Raw genomic sequence first — 14,830 nt, 5'->3', positions numbered from 1 at the left:
TGGATACTAAATAGCACGGATATCAGAGATAGACAGTTTAAGAATCAGGGTCAAGAGCTGACGGAATCATTATTTTTACAAAATTTGAGCTTTATATCCACTAAAAGAAAAAGCGTAAAAGGCAAAAAACGCACTAAGGAAGCCCAGATCAAGAAACGGAGGCAGTTTCCGCTAATCGTGCATCGCTGAGCAAAACTTCTTGAAAAGGAAAGCTCCTAATTGCTCAGTCACTTGTAAGCCAAAAAAATTTGTAAGAAAGCAACGATAGAGGTAAGAAGTAAAACTTGAGTCCTAAACTAGTGGTATTTGTCAGAAATATCTTCAACGTAGTATCTACCAAAGACACAGCAACTACAGGCAGACTGGAAACAGAAGGCTCGAGAAAAGGCAGAATCAATCCAAAGGTTAACCAAGTAGAATTGGGACTGTTACTGGACGTACTTGGTAAAGCCACACAGCCAGTGGATGACCCTCAAGTGTATCATCAATTCTGCCGAGAAGATGGTGCTAGCTCTTACCGATTCTGTTTTCGCAGCACAGCTAAAATTGGAAATCATTCAGCCGACTCTTCTCAAACAGATGCTTAACACGTGCGACTTCAAGGAGCAGATACAGAAGTAGTTAGCAATTTTAATTTTAAATTCAGTTTTAGTTTTAATGTTGTTTTATTTTTGCCCAAAGTAAGGACGATCATTTAAACCGTATCCTACATTTTTGTAATATTGTTATTTTTAGATTTAGTTAGTAGTATTTAAACCCTTCTCATGCATTTAGAGAAGGGTCCTGAAATTTTTCAAAAACTCATCCCAAAAACATGCACTTTTGTACCCTCTCTGGAGGTTTTGATGAATGAATGGAACATGATTTATCAATATTTGTATTTAATATCTGCTATTGATGTTGCATTTCTGTACTCTTAGTGGATGTTGGGTTACGAAGAGATAAATCATTATCGCTTGAAGCTCATGAGTAGGACTAGTTATAAATGGTACTTCTATCTCTTAACTATTCCTGCCTTTGTGTTAAAAGTGATATTCAAGTTCAGTTGTTTATATATTGATGTGTGAATGCTTAAGTTATCATTTGGCACTTTTGTACGGTGATAGCTATTTATTTATGCTTAATGTATGAATAGCTTATTATGCAATATGCCTTTCACAACTGTTTCGTCTAACTTTTTATATGAAGTGGTTTATCTGTATTGAATTCTTTTCTCATAATAGTTGAATGATATTTATTACCAATTGTTATCTAAAATCATTTTAGATCGCATAACAGAAAGATTACACCCCAGGTTAGTGTAGACTTAGATATTTCTGCTTATTAGAATATCATTTACATGTCATTATATTAGAGTTAGAATTATAGCATCTCAATTAGGAACTTTTAGAAGGGAAATATCAATTCTTCACACACACACACACACATAAATTGGGAAATTGGTCCCATATCCCCAGTCGGACCCACTATACCAAACGAAAAAGGAGCTGCTAACCAAGGTCCAGACCAGGTGGGTATCCCCCTTGTTGTAGAATCGGTTTTCAGGGCTTCAACAGGACTGAACCATTGTCATTGCACGTTTCCACTATATATGGTCCCAGCCATCTTGTCCTCAACTTGCCCTTGAAATCTTTGTATCTTGAATCATATAGCAGCACCCAATCCCCTGGCTGAAATTGCTTTTCTTTCAGGTGCTGGTCATGTCATATCTTTCTTTGAAGTTGGATTAACTCTGAGTGGAGAAGGGCTTGCATTCTCTGTTAATCTAATACATTCAGCTGAAGCAATCTTTCCTGTTGTGCATGACTGAGATCTAGGTCCAGTGGAACTGCCAACCTCAATGTGTTATATTCAAATTCTATGGACAACAAAGCCTTCTTCTCGTAGACCAGCTCATAGGGTGTGAAGCCTGTTGTAGTTTTTCAAGTAGTGTTATAGGCCCAAGTGGCCTCAACCAAGCGATCTGCCTAATCTTTTTTGCTGTTGCTCACTACCTTAGCCAAAATTCCTTCCAAAGCTCTGTTAGTAACTTCCACTTGTTCATTTGCTTGTGGATGATAAGGGGTGGAAGTTATGTGCTTAATCTTGTGATGAGTGAGCAAGTCTTTAATCAGGTTAGAGGTAAACTGACTTCCTTGATCTGTGACTAATTCTCTTGGGTAGCCAAACTTGTAGAAGATATTTTCCCTAAAAAACTCAGCTACCTTTTCTTCTATTGCTGCTTTGATTGCCTTTGTTTATGCCCACTTTGTCAGGTAATCTGTGCACACAATGATGTAGGACTTCTATTTTGAAGGAGAGTTGATAGGACCCACAAAGTCCATGCCCCACTTCTCAAATGGCTCAAAAGTCACCTAAGGCTGCAAGGGCATCTCATCCTTTGGATTAGGTTTCCCCATCCTTTGACATCTATCACATTGGCTGATGTAACTCCTGACATCTTGATGAAGAGTGGGCCAATAGTATCATGCCTGTAGAATTTTGAAGGTTGTTCTCTTTGCTGCAAAGTGGCCCCCACAAGGCCCATCATGACAGGTTAGGAGGATGTCAAAAACTTCCTCCTCCCTGAAACACCACCTCAAAATCTGATCTGGGCCAAGTTTAAAAAGATTGCCCCCAATCCAAGTGAATGGGGCACTTTTCCTCATGATCTTGCTCTTCTCTTTTGAGGACAGGTATGGCAGAAACTGTGCTAAAACCAAATAATTTGCTATATCAGCAAACAATGGAGAAAGTACTGAAATAGAAAACAGGTGTTCATCTGGCATTTGATCATCCACCATCCCTTCTTCACTTGCAGGCAAATCTAGTCTAGACAGAAAATTAGCAACAACATTTTCCTTACCTGGCTTATCAACAATGGTCAAATCAAATTGTTGCAATAAAAGTAACCATCTAATGATATGAGTGTTTACATCAGGTTTGTTCATCAAATACCTAATTACAGCATGATCAATATGCATGAATGTTTGATAGCTAGTGATGTAGTGTCTAAACTTGTTTAGGGAATGGACTACAACCAGGAGCTCTTTCTTGGTTACAGTATAGTTCAACTCTGCCTTGGATAGGTTTCCACTGAAAAAATATATGACATATGGTAGCTGCTCTTCAACTTGTCCTAAGGCTGCTCCTATGGCTTTTTTCGAGGCATCTGCGTGAATGTGGAAAGGTAGGGCCCAGTTTGGACCTCTCAAGATTGGGGCAGTTATCAGCTTACCTTTCAAAGAATCCAGAGCCTCTTGATAGTTGTCAGTCCAAATGAACTTAGCATCTTTTCCGAAAAGACCAAACAATGGAGAGGCTAGCTTACTGAAATATTTAATGAATCTTCTATAATATCCTGCTAAGCCTAGAAAACTCCAAACATCTCTTACTTTTTGAGGAGGCAGGACCCTTCGGATGATAGCAATATTGTTGGGATCCACTTGTAAACCTTGCTGAGAAATTGTATGACCTAGCACGGTCCCTTCAGTCATTAGGAATTCACATTTATCAGGACTGAGGGATAGGTTCATCTCAATATAGTTGGCTAAAACTTTCCTCAGGTTGGTCAGAGCTTCTTGGAAGTTAGAACCATAAGGGGTAAAGTCATCCATATAGATTTCCATTGAATCATGAACCAACTCAACAAATATACTCAGTACTGCTCTCTGGAAAGTGGCAGGAGTGTTGCACAACCCAAAGGGAAGGACCCGGTAGGCAAAGGTACCCCATGGACAAGTGAAAGTAGTCTTATCTTGGTCTTCTAGGCTGATTTGGATTTGATTGTACTCGGTAAACCCTTCTAGGAAGGAAAATAACTTCTTCCCTACCAGGCCATCTAACACTTGATCTATGAAAGGCAAAGGGAAATGGTCCTTCTTGGTGGCTTTGTTAAGTTCTCGATAATCTACATAGATTCTCCACTTCCTGTTTTTCTTGGGCACAAGCACCAAAGGAGAAACCCACTCGCTATTAGAGATGGGATAGATGAATCCTGCATCCAACAACTTTTGCATTTCTTCTTTGACAATGTCCTTAAGGGCTGGATTCATCCTCCTTTGAGGATGCCTGATTGGTTTACAATCTTCTTTAATGTAGATGTGATGGGTGCAAATTGAAGGGTGGACTCCTTTCATTTCCTTATAGCTCCAAGCAAAAGCATCGAAATGGTTGTTCAATAAGCTACACAACTCTTTTTCTTAAGAGGTGGATAGGGATGAGTTGATCTTCAAGGTTCTTTCAGGGCCAAATTCTACATTCTTAACTTGGAGAGAGGTCGGATCAGCCACACAGAGATCAACTAAAGCATGGGCTTGGGTTTCTTCTACCAACTCTTCTAATGGAAACACACTGGGGGGTGGATTTTGAATCAAATTCTCAATAAGATCATCCTTGATTTGAGGACCTCCCCTGGTGGCTTCCACAGTGCACAATGGGGAAGAGTAGACTTCATCGTCATCTTCCTCCGCTAACCAGAGATGTAAGTCATGTTCTAGCAGAGGTTGGGCAGGAGGATATAGGACTAGCTGTTTGGACATGTACCCATTCTTGATGGTCATGCTCCTAGCTCGACAACTAATGTAAGCATCTGCAGTAGCTAACCAAGGCCTTCCCAAGATGAGGGGATAGCCAGTGAGTTTTGCCTTTGGCTGAAGGACCAAGAAGTCAACAGGGTACTCCTAGGAATCAATGGAGACCATGACATCTTCCACAATCCCCTTAGGAGTCATAGTGGAGCGGTCTGCCAACTGCAGTAAAGTTGAGGTCTTTCTTAGGGAACTCTGAAGGCTGAGTTTGAGCATAGTGTCCCTAGTCATTACGTTAATGGCAACCCCTAGATCAATCAAAGTGTGGGGGATTATGGTTCCATTGATGTGGACATCGACTACAGGACTCCCAAGGTCCAAATATTTTGGACAGATTACCTATCCCAACATCAGGTCACACAATTTTCCTATGACATTGATAGTTGGGGCATCTCTCTTGTGCTTGCCTGGGTGCCTGAAACACTTCTCTTTAATCAAATTATTGTATATTGGTACATCTTTTATGGCCTGGAGAAGTGGTATTTTCACACATAACTGTTTAAGTTCTCCCAGAAGTTCAGTTTCTTCTGGGTTTGGTTGCGTGGTTCCAGTTAGTCTCTCAGGAAAGGGTGGAATGGCTTTATGTTCACTTTCCTATTTCTCTTCCTCATCCTCGTTAGGAGGAGGTATCTGGGAGGACCTTCCCAGATTGTAGGTTGATCTCCTGAATCTCCACAACATAGGTAGGGCATGTGGTCTTTCCAGTATATACCTGTTGGGCTTGTCTGTTATTGGGGTTCGGGTTCAGTTGAGTAGGTATCTGGGGTTGTCTTGGAGGAGCAGGAGCTAATGGTGTGGTTGAGCAGGTGGCGGAGGAAAAAGAGTGGGAGGAGAGTTGTATTGGGGCCTCCACCCCTGATGAGGTGCATTCCACTGGGGTTGTGGTTGAGTGTGAGAATGAAACGAGTGAGCAGTTGGTTGAGTATTGTATTGAGGAGGATACGAACAAGGAGGGGGTGTGGACCAGGAAGGATGAGTAGGGGGACCCCAAGAAGTCATGGAAGTGTCTTGATTGGGGTTGTAATAAGTCTAGGATGTCCCTTGCATTCCCTGCTGGTAAGGTCTAGGTCCATGTGGTCTCCTTTGGTTCATGAAGTAGAGTGGCTCAGTGGCTCCTTTAGCCCCTTGGTACATAGCTTTAAATTTGGGCAAGGAAGGGCACTGATTTGTAGGATGGTCTTCTTCACAGACAAAACACACTTCTACAGAGTGCAATGGGCATTCGTTCCTAGGATGCTTTCTGGTGCACCTGGGACAAAAGATGGCCAAATCCCTCTCAGATTCCTCTTGCTTCTTTTGGATTCACAAGGTATCCATTTGCATTGCAATGGTCTGTCTCATCTCGCTTTTGAAATCTTCCATCTAATTTGCAAACTTTTTTTTAAGGAATGAAATAGATAAGGGGGTACTGGATGAGAGTTGACTTCCCCTACCTATCTTTCTAGCTGCCCTAGAATGGTTTCTAAACACAGTCTTTATGTCATCATAAGGTAGCTGGTAGATGTATCCCCCAGCCAGCAAATGGAGGGTATCTAGAAGGTCTTCAGGGACTCCTCTAAGTAGAACCAACTTCAGAGATTCAGGGTTAAGTGTGCACCTGACCCTTTTATAATTGAGTTGAAACCTCTTTTCATAGTCTTCTAAAGATTCATCACTTCCCATGGTCATTCGAAAGATTTCTTATTTTGTATCCTTTGACCTACAATAGTCCCAATATTTATTGTTAAAGCCTTGCTGCATTTGAGCCCAAGTTGTGATATTGTTTCCAGGTAGCCCCATGAACCAACGGAGTGCTGCATCCTTGAGGGTAGAAGGAAAGAGTTTCAACTTTTGCTCATCTTCTACATAGTCATAAGTTTGACAAAGGACAACAAACTCAAACAAGAAGGTATCAGGGTATTCAGTAGTCAATCCATGGAAGTGAGGTAAGGTTGAGGGACTTATGTTTTTCATTTTTGTGTCCCCATTGGTCTCTCGGATGGGAAAGGTACCTTCTACTCTCTCCCCATTTCCTCTACCGTTTCTGTTTTCAGCCATGGTCTCAGGAGGAATGGTTTCTTACTCTTCTTCTGTTATAGGATCTTTATATATCTCTGGAGGTTCACCTATAGGTTCTTCAGGATCACTGCCACCAAAGAAGAGAGAAGGGTGACTCAGTGATGTGGTGGGGGTGTTGGGTAGGAATTTTCCTGAATTATCTTTGTTCCTACGAGGCATGAAATGAAATCTCTTTTTTGGGTGATTTTTGTTGTTTTTTCTTCTGCTTGTACCTGCAAAAACTAAAATAGATTGAATTGCAACTAACTAAAATCTATCTTGCTGAAATGAAAATGTAGAATTGAAATGAAAGCAGGAAAGGACTAATCTATTTTGCTGAAATGAAATTGCAGAATTGAAATGAAAGCAGGAAAGGACTGATCTAACTTGCTGAAATGAAATTGCGGAATTGAAATGAAAGTAGGAAGGGACTAATCTAACTTGCTGAAATGAAATTGCGGAATTGAAATGAAAGCAGGAAATGGTCTAATCTACTTTTGCAGAATTGAAATTGCAAAATTGAAATGAAACAACTACTCTACTTTTGCTGAAATAAACTACTTAGCAGAAGGTTGCAGTAGAAAATAGAAGAAAAGAAGTAATCACAAAATACTCTGATGCTTCCCCGGCAATGGCGCCAAAAAGAAGATGAGCTCTAGTATTGCAGCAATGATGCTGCAACTCCTGGAACTCCCTAATTTACTTTTATCAACCCGATAGTTCGTAACAAACTTGGAAGCGATGGTGCTATATGCACAAGTACTAGCTCTTACTGTAGGCTATCACTTGATCAGCTGGCACAAGTTCACTAGGAGCCTTAGAAGAAGCTTTTAATTGTGATGGATGAAAGCTAACTTGAAAGAGGCTAGTCTACTTGCAAAAAGAAGATGAAAGCTGAAAGGAAATGCAAACCCTAGCAAACCCTAGTTTTACCGACTAACCCTACTTGTGCAAGAAAAGAGATGTAAAACTACTGAACTAGATGCCATTGACTGTTGAAAAGGTAAAATGCATGTGTTTAAGCTACTTTTGAAGGTAAACATGGAAAAATCATCTTTTTGTATTCTTGAGCAATTTTATGTAGAATTATTATGCATGTGTTTTAACTATTTTTGACTGTGCAGAGGTTTATTGGCGAAAGGAAATGGAGTGGGAATTTGCAGGAGGTTGGGATGGTGTGAAAAGGACCTAAGGGGTCCCTAGCACCATTTTGGATATTTCCACCACGCTCAAATCTCAAAAAATCACTCGTGTTATCTTCTACAGGAGGCTGCAGGGGATCTACAGGAAATTCTACAGGAAGTTCTACAGGAACATGCTGAAAGTGGTTTTTAGAGGGTTGATGGTGGAAAAACGGTGGGAAAGTGGAAATAAAGGGTGGATAAGGGTTTTAAGAGGTGTAGGACCTGGTAAATGAAGCTCAGGAGTGATGAAGATGGTTGGATTTGTTCAAGGATGAAGAAAGCAATGTTGCACAAAAATGTAGGAATTAGGGCAAGTTGGGAAAGTGTGGCGAATGAAGGAAAGAAATCTTGAGTGAGGGGCTAGAGTAGGTTGTATGATGGAGGGAGGAAAGGTAGGAGTGACTTACAGGTGTTCTGCACACTACTTTCCAAAACTGATCCAAGCAAAGACTAAAAAAAACAGAGATTTATCTATTTTGACCTAATCTGCACTAAAAACCAGAAATATGATGGAAAAAAGTTTATAGACAGAAAATCATGCAAGAAAGCTATCAAAACTGAGCAATAATAGATCTAAACATGAAAACACAATTGATATCAACTTTTCCAACTCGAAATCTAACACTAGTAATCGCATTGGAAGGCAAGAACAATTTTTTTGTGGCAGCAAGTGTGCCTTGGTATTAATTCATGGTCCCAAGGAGGGAGAAATGAGATCAAGGACTACTTGGTAGCCATTTTGTGGATCTTTTCTGTTACCAAACTGTCAAATCAACCTGAAGCATGAACAACTATCTTAATCATCAAGAACAACCTAAGTAATAAGGCAAAATTTTAACCTAAATAGCAGAAATTGTTCTATGAATGCAAGAAAAACACATAAAAGTACACAAAGGAGGTACTAGGCACTTGGGTTGGGCCCAACCCCAAGAGCTACAACCTCCTAAGAAAGCTCAGAGCTGGATTCATCTTCATTGATAAAAAAATAATAGTGACATCCCAAAAACTGTCTACAAGAAGAAGCTTGAAAATGTGTTGATACAGGGTTGAACTAAAGTGCGAAAATAGACTAACAAATGAATAAAATACTAAGGCTTGAAGCCTTCCTATTTATGCAAACGAGGACTCCCAACAGTCCTTCTTAACTTTAGGAGCTTGGCTGCCAAAAACTGCAGTTAATCAGCCACTTCACTAGACCTGCTCGGCTGCCCCTTGAAATCATCTTTGGTGGGCTGTAGAACTCCAAGCTGATGGTGGAGAACTCGAGGAAGGGGTCATTTAGTGTAGGAGACACCCCTCCTACAAATCTTTAGCCTTGTTTCTTCGTATTTGGCTGCCAATCTGCTCATAAATGCCCGATCTTGGTCCAAAAATGTCAAAAAATCTGCAATAAGCACGTGTTAGACCTTGTGGTAAAGTTACTATTCCCATTCACACAATTAACATAAATATATTCAAAAGCATGCATAAAACTATGGAGAATGGTGGATTAAATGAGAATAATAGGAAAAATGAGCCCATATAGTTACCCATTTCCGGGGCTCATCAAGCTCCACTAACTCACGATACCCCTCACCTTTTATGTCCACAGATCATTCTTGATAACGCTATGGTTGTTGGTTTTCTATAGGCATGATTAACCTTAAGTAATTGGGTAATTCAACTTTTTATGGCATGGCCGCATATTGGTGTTCCATATGATACCTCCACTCCTCCATGAGTTCATGTATGGAAATTCTTGACCTGTGCCTGACAATAGGCACACTTTGACCTGACCTATTAGATTGATTTATGCTTGTAAATTTTGTACATAAGAGTGTGTATGGTATTTTATCTCTTTTTGGTTTAGTGTGTGATGCAAGCTTTTTTCTAGTATCTCATTTATGCTAAAAAATCCAAAAAAAATATAAAACCCAAAAAATAAAAATGAATGATCCTATTTTTACCTCCTCTTTGTTTTGTTTCTTTCATTATGCAATTTAACCATGGTTCTAGTCTTTTTGGATGGTTTTTACAGGATAACGTGGCATTTTTATGGAGACATACATTGGACCTTAGGTGTGTTTCTATTAAACTTGGCATGTAGGGGTAGGTCTCATATCACCTTCTCCAATGCATTATTGACCGCCATTGCTAGCTTCATTATGCCTTAGGTTTGACCCCATCAAGTTGCAACATTAGTCTCTCTTTTATGCACATCATAACTTGGCGGTAGAGCCTACCTAATCATGGATGCCCTAGATTAGAACCTTTGCTATGTGTTGGTGTCCATGCAATATCATTTTTACCCTATTTTCAATTTTCCTCCTTTCGACTTGCTATGACTTAAAATCTGAGCGACATTCTACTCTTCTTCATCACTTTCTAGCCTTACCTTGGGAGGATTCTACATTTCATCCCTTGTGATCTCCACATTTTATTCACCTTATTTTTCATAATGAGCCTTGGTTTTTGTTTCGCTACCACGTCATCATCTGATTGGCCTATCACTCGCTTTCACTTCGTGTTTTACCATTTCTTGGAGGAGCCACTATGATGAGTGGTCTTATTTGGAAACCTCTATGCCTCTTTATTCTTTTACTAGTCCCATCCTATCATAACTAGTTTATACCTTTATATACCACGTTTTCCTCCATGACAAGCTTCATTTCCTCCCTTCTTATGCTCGTTAAACCCTGAAAGGCATGAAGCTCCTTTTAGCCTTGTATTCATCCTCATTAAACAATGAAAACAATGAGTTCATGTTGGTCTTCTTTTCATTACTTGTTAAAATTATGAAAATCCTGATCTTCTTTTGCCCATATTTTCATGCTCATAAAACATGTTTTAAATTCTGAGTAGTTTCCATCTTTCTCTACTCATTAATTAAATTGAAAGTTGGCGAGCGATCTCTTTTCCATTCTCAAAGCTTGTTAAACCATGAGAATGGTACGAGTGAAATTTTATCTCTTTTTTGCCCTCATTAAACTTTATGAAAAAGGAAACTAATGAGAATAATTGTATTCTCTTTTGTGCTCATTAAGCCATGAAGGAGACTAAAAATAGAAAATGGGAAGGGAACTCTTTATTTCTACTAGTCATATAAATGACAACAATAGTTCCGTCACCCTTGAGCATGGCACCTATCTACATCATTATGTCACAATTGGATTTTAACTTGCCTAGGATCCATACCATACATATGATTCTATTTACTCCTCTGACTAGTTACTCTTTCAACCACTGTGGAGTGTGCTTCGATGCCTCATGTGTTTTTTCACAACATCACATGGTTCTCATTAGTCATGATTCCAAGTCACTTTTGTTTTGTACCGTTATGTGTTCAAGGGAAGTATCAACATGTGTTGGCCATTTGCAGTCCTCATTGACCCTTTTGTGTCAGACATCATGTGTCAGTTGTGCATCACCATATCTTGACTTCATCCATTCACATCATCTTGCGGTTTGTTTAGTGTCGATTGATGGGGGATACCTCAAGGAGCTCCTTCGAAGGATCTTCTCCAGTCGACTTCAAAGCATTATCCAGGAGCTTGATCTAGGAGACAGTAGTACCTTGGATATTGCAATCCTGAGTGGAAGGCTTCCTCCCGATTGAAAGTGGATTTTCCTCATTGGCTCCTGATCGGTCGATTCTATGGGTGTTTGACACCAGCTCATCTACTCACACTTATTGGAATGTGCTAAGTACCTTGGGGTCCATTTTCATCATTGGTGGGTCCCCTCGTGTCTATTATCTATACACCTCATTGATCGATAATCATACATATTTGCATATTGTAGATTCATACCATCGGGGTTATGTAGAAGACCCTGGGTTAGGGAATATCACTCTTATATGGCACCCTTCCTAGGCCATGTTGGAGTTATGTATATTCACATAATTTGAGGACTACTCTAGGGAAATACCTCTCTTATGTGTCTATAGTCCCATTATTGTATACTGTGACATAGATACATGTTGTACTTGTTGGTGGCTATGATATTTTTTGATTGGTCACATGGATCCACTGTGTATTGCCTGTAGCCATGACTTGGCATTCCATGTCATGGGTACATAATGCATGTTTGGCAGCCATGTTCAATTTTTTATTTATTACCAAGCATGGTGTGTACCTACCTCACGCATGTTATCAATAGAGATGAGGCTCTAGCCTTTGGGTTCCTCTAATCCAACTTCACAATTTTTTCTCCTTCTTCCCATTTTGAGCTCTAAGGATATGATGTAATGCATTTTGGTTAGAAGTTTCTCTTTTGACCTCATGCATTAGGGGGCATATATTATAAGCCTATTTTACACTCCATTATAGTGAGAGAAACACAAGTTCAACTTATCTCAGTTGTTGGATGGAATACATCCCATTTCACCATTGCTTTTAATTATGTGGGATTTATTCCATGTTAAAAGGGTGGAATTACATAATTGATTTATTTATCATAATATTTAGTCAAAATTTTATAATTATGAGATAATAATAATTATTTCATAATTGAGATAATTGAGAAAAAAGCTCATAGTTGAGAAAAAGTTTCTAGAGTTTTTCATTCCCAAGGAGACGAAATTGAACCACTTGTGTATGATTTGGATAGGTGTTCATTATTATGGAAGTTTCCTAACTTCTCAAGCCCTTAAGTGTCTAGATACATTCTCTTGGAGGATAGAGTGAACCTATATAATATCACCAAGAGGAAAGGGTGCGTGATCTAATATCCATATTATAGTGTGGGAGCTCTGCTAGATTGGGAGAAGGAAGCCAAGTTGCAAGTTGGAGGAGAGGAGCTTATTACTTAGGTATATTATCTTGTGTATATTCCATTCATGATTAATATATTATTGTTCCCTTCATGTACTTTTGATCTGATCATGTTCTTTACATTTACATGTTGTTTTTAAACTAGCAAGCCCTCTGCAGAAGGCTATTATGTGCTTGGTTGTTGGTGTATATGTGCATGGTCTTGGTTTATGGTTTCTACATCAGGCCCAAAAAAATTCACTAATCTATGAGGGTTCCTGGTATTGACCTTTAAACCCTTTCCTTATAATATCATGTATAAGCGTGGAAGCTACTTGCTTGTATAAGAATAAACTGTTGCTAGATCTACTGATCTCTCTTCACCATTACACACACCACTCTGGGTACATCCCTAGCTAATATACTAGGTTAAAAGTAGCTTTCTAGCTTAGGTTAAATTCTCCCGTAACAACTATGTTTATATTGTATTTAGGTTAAATGGATTGGGAGTTCATGGATGTTGCAGGATATATGTTTTATTATAATACTGTACATAAAACATACATTGAAAAATCTTTCTACTTTTCCATTTTTTGTGTTTCTATGATAAAATCTCTGTGTTAATGTGTGTGTTTGAAATTGAGTCTTTTCGGTTTTAATTAATATATTTTTATTGTAATTAAATGTATATGGTTAAAATTTGTAGCTCCACCCATTATAATAATTTTGTAGTAACTTCCTATATTACACGATCTTTTATGGGGGCTTGATCCATATTTGCTTTGAACTTAAATGGGACAAATTACTTATTGAGGAACATATATGGAGATAATTTAGGTTAGTTATTGAGGATAAATTCACTACTTGATAATAGGAATTAGCTATGAAGTCCACCCCCAAGCTAGGCTATGATACTACAAGGGAAAATGAAATCCCTTTATGGATCTAATTTCATTTATCCAGACACATGGAGTAAAATAATTTAAACCACCCTAGCATATATCATCAAACTAACAAGGACACTACTCTAGAAACCCACCCATTTCTCATTCAACTCGGACCTTCATCTTGTGAGCCATACATGATAAAAAGGAAGGAATTTGCATTCTATGTTTAATTATTGAAAAATAAATTTTCTATATATTCTTAGCAATCTCTTTGGAACTCATATTTCCCTCTCTACTGAATTGTCACTTATGTATTTTTTTGTCCCTTTCCAATTAGTTTCTCTAGAATCTTTCCCTCTTAATTCTCTACGTTATGAAGAAAGTATCTAATTGATTTAATGTTTTTGAGGCCTCTTTGGGTGGTACACTATTGGCTAAACTATGGTTACTTTTGGTACAAACACAAGATTATAGTTTTACACTTTAGAAAAATGATTGTGGCCATCCCAAGCATGTTTATCTCTTAATAAATAATCCCATTTTCATCCCTAATGGAAAAAAAATATCCAACTTACCATGGACTATTTTTAGCTCACAACATTATCTTCCAATTGTCAGGTATACTAACCATTAAGTTGTATAGGTATCGTCATAACTAAGGAGTGAAAAACCTCATGGATGGGAGAATGATATGAGAGAAACATGAATTAAAATTAAGGAGAGATCTTTATTTGCATGAGATCCATGTACTTTCTTCGTAAAGATGTGACAACTTTTCCATGTACATAGAAGTAAAAATATTGATGTGAGACATTTTAAGAAATCATGAAAAAATGAGTAGTACTCCCTATAGGACAAGGGTCAAGGTCTATTCATTGATGCACACAATTTCATCTTCCCCTCTAGAAGGACATAACCTCTTTTTGCTTCTTAAACAACCTTTTGCTAGATATTATATCACCATATTTACTTGCGTACTTTTACATAAATCAAACTCATAATGGTAATTTTCATATCATGGTACATGGAATATAACATCCACATGATAATCTTGGCACATTTCTTGGATTGACATTCAGTAATCCCTTCCATAATCGAATATTTATAATGCATTTTAAATTAAAAAAAAGAAGGAAAGGAAATGTCATTATCAACTAGTCCACCTATCTTGTCATCATTAAAGGATTTTCCCACCTATCTTGTAACCCATTAAGAAATTTACCTCATGACACAATGTACACAATTTTAATATATTATAGTTCAAGTATTAAAACTAGGATATCATAAATATCTCCATATTTGGAGCTCTTATTTTGAATATGTTGGTTGTCACAATCCTTATGTTGCATCATTTGAGCTTTTGGTGGTGTAATTTAACTAGAAGACACTCAATAATACCATAAAGAAACCAAACTATCTCAGGA

The sequence above is a fragment of the Pinus tabuliformis genome, chromosome Q (genome assembly GCF_031772625.1).
Source record: "Pinus tabuliformis cultivar Carrire ecotype Pingquan chromosome Q, CPIR1, whole genome shotgun sequence".
Lineage (NCBI taxonomy): Eukaryota > Viridiplantae > Streptophyta > Pinopsida > Pinales > Pinaceae > Pinus > Pinus tabuliformis.
The sequence above is the reverse complement of the archived record's forward strand: the minus strand, read 5'-3'. Positions refer to the sequence as shown.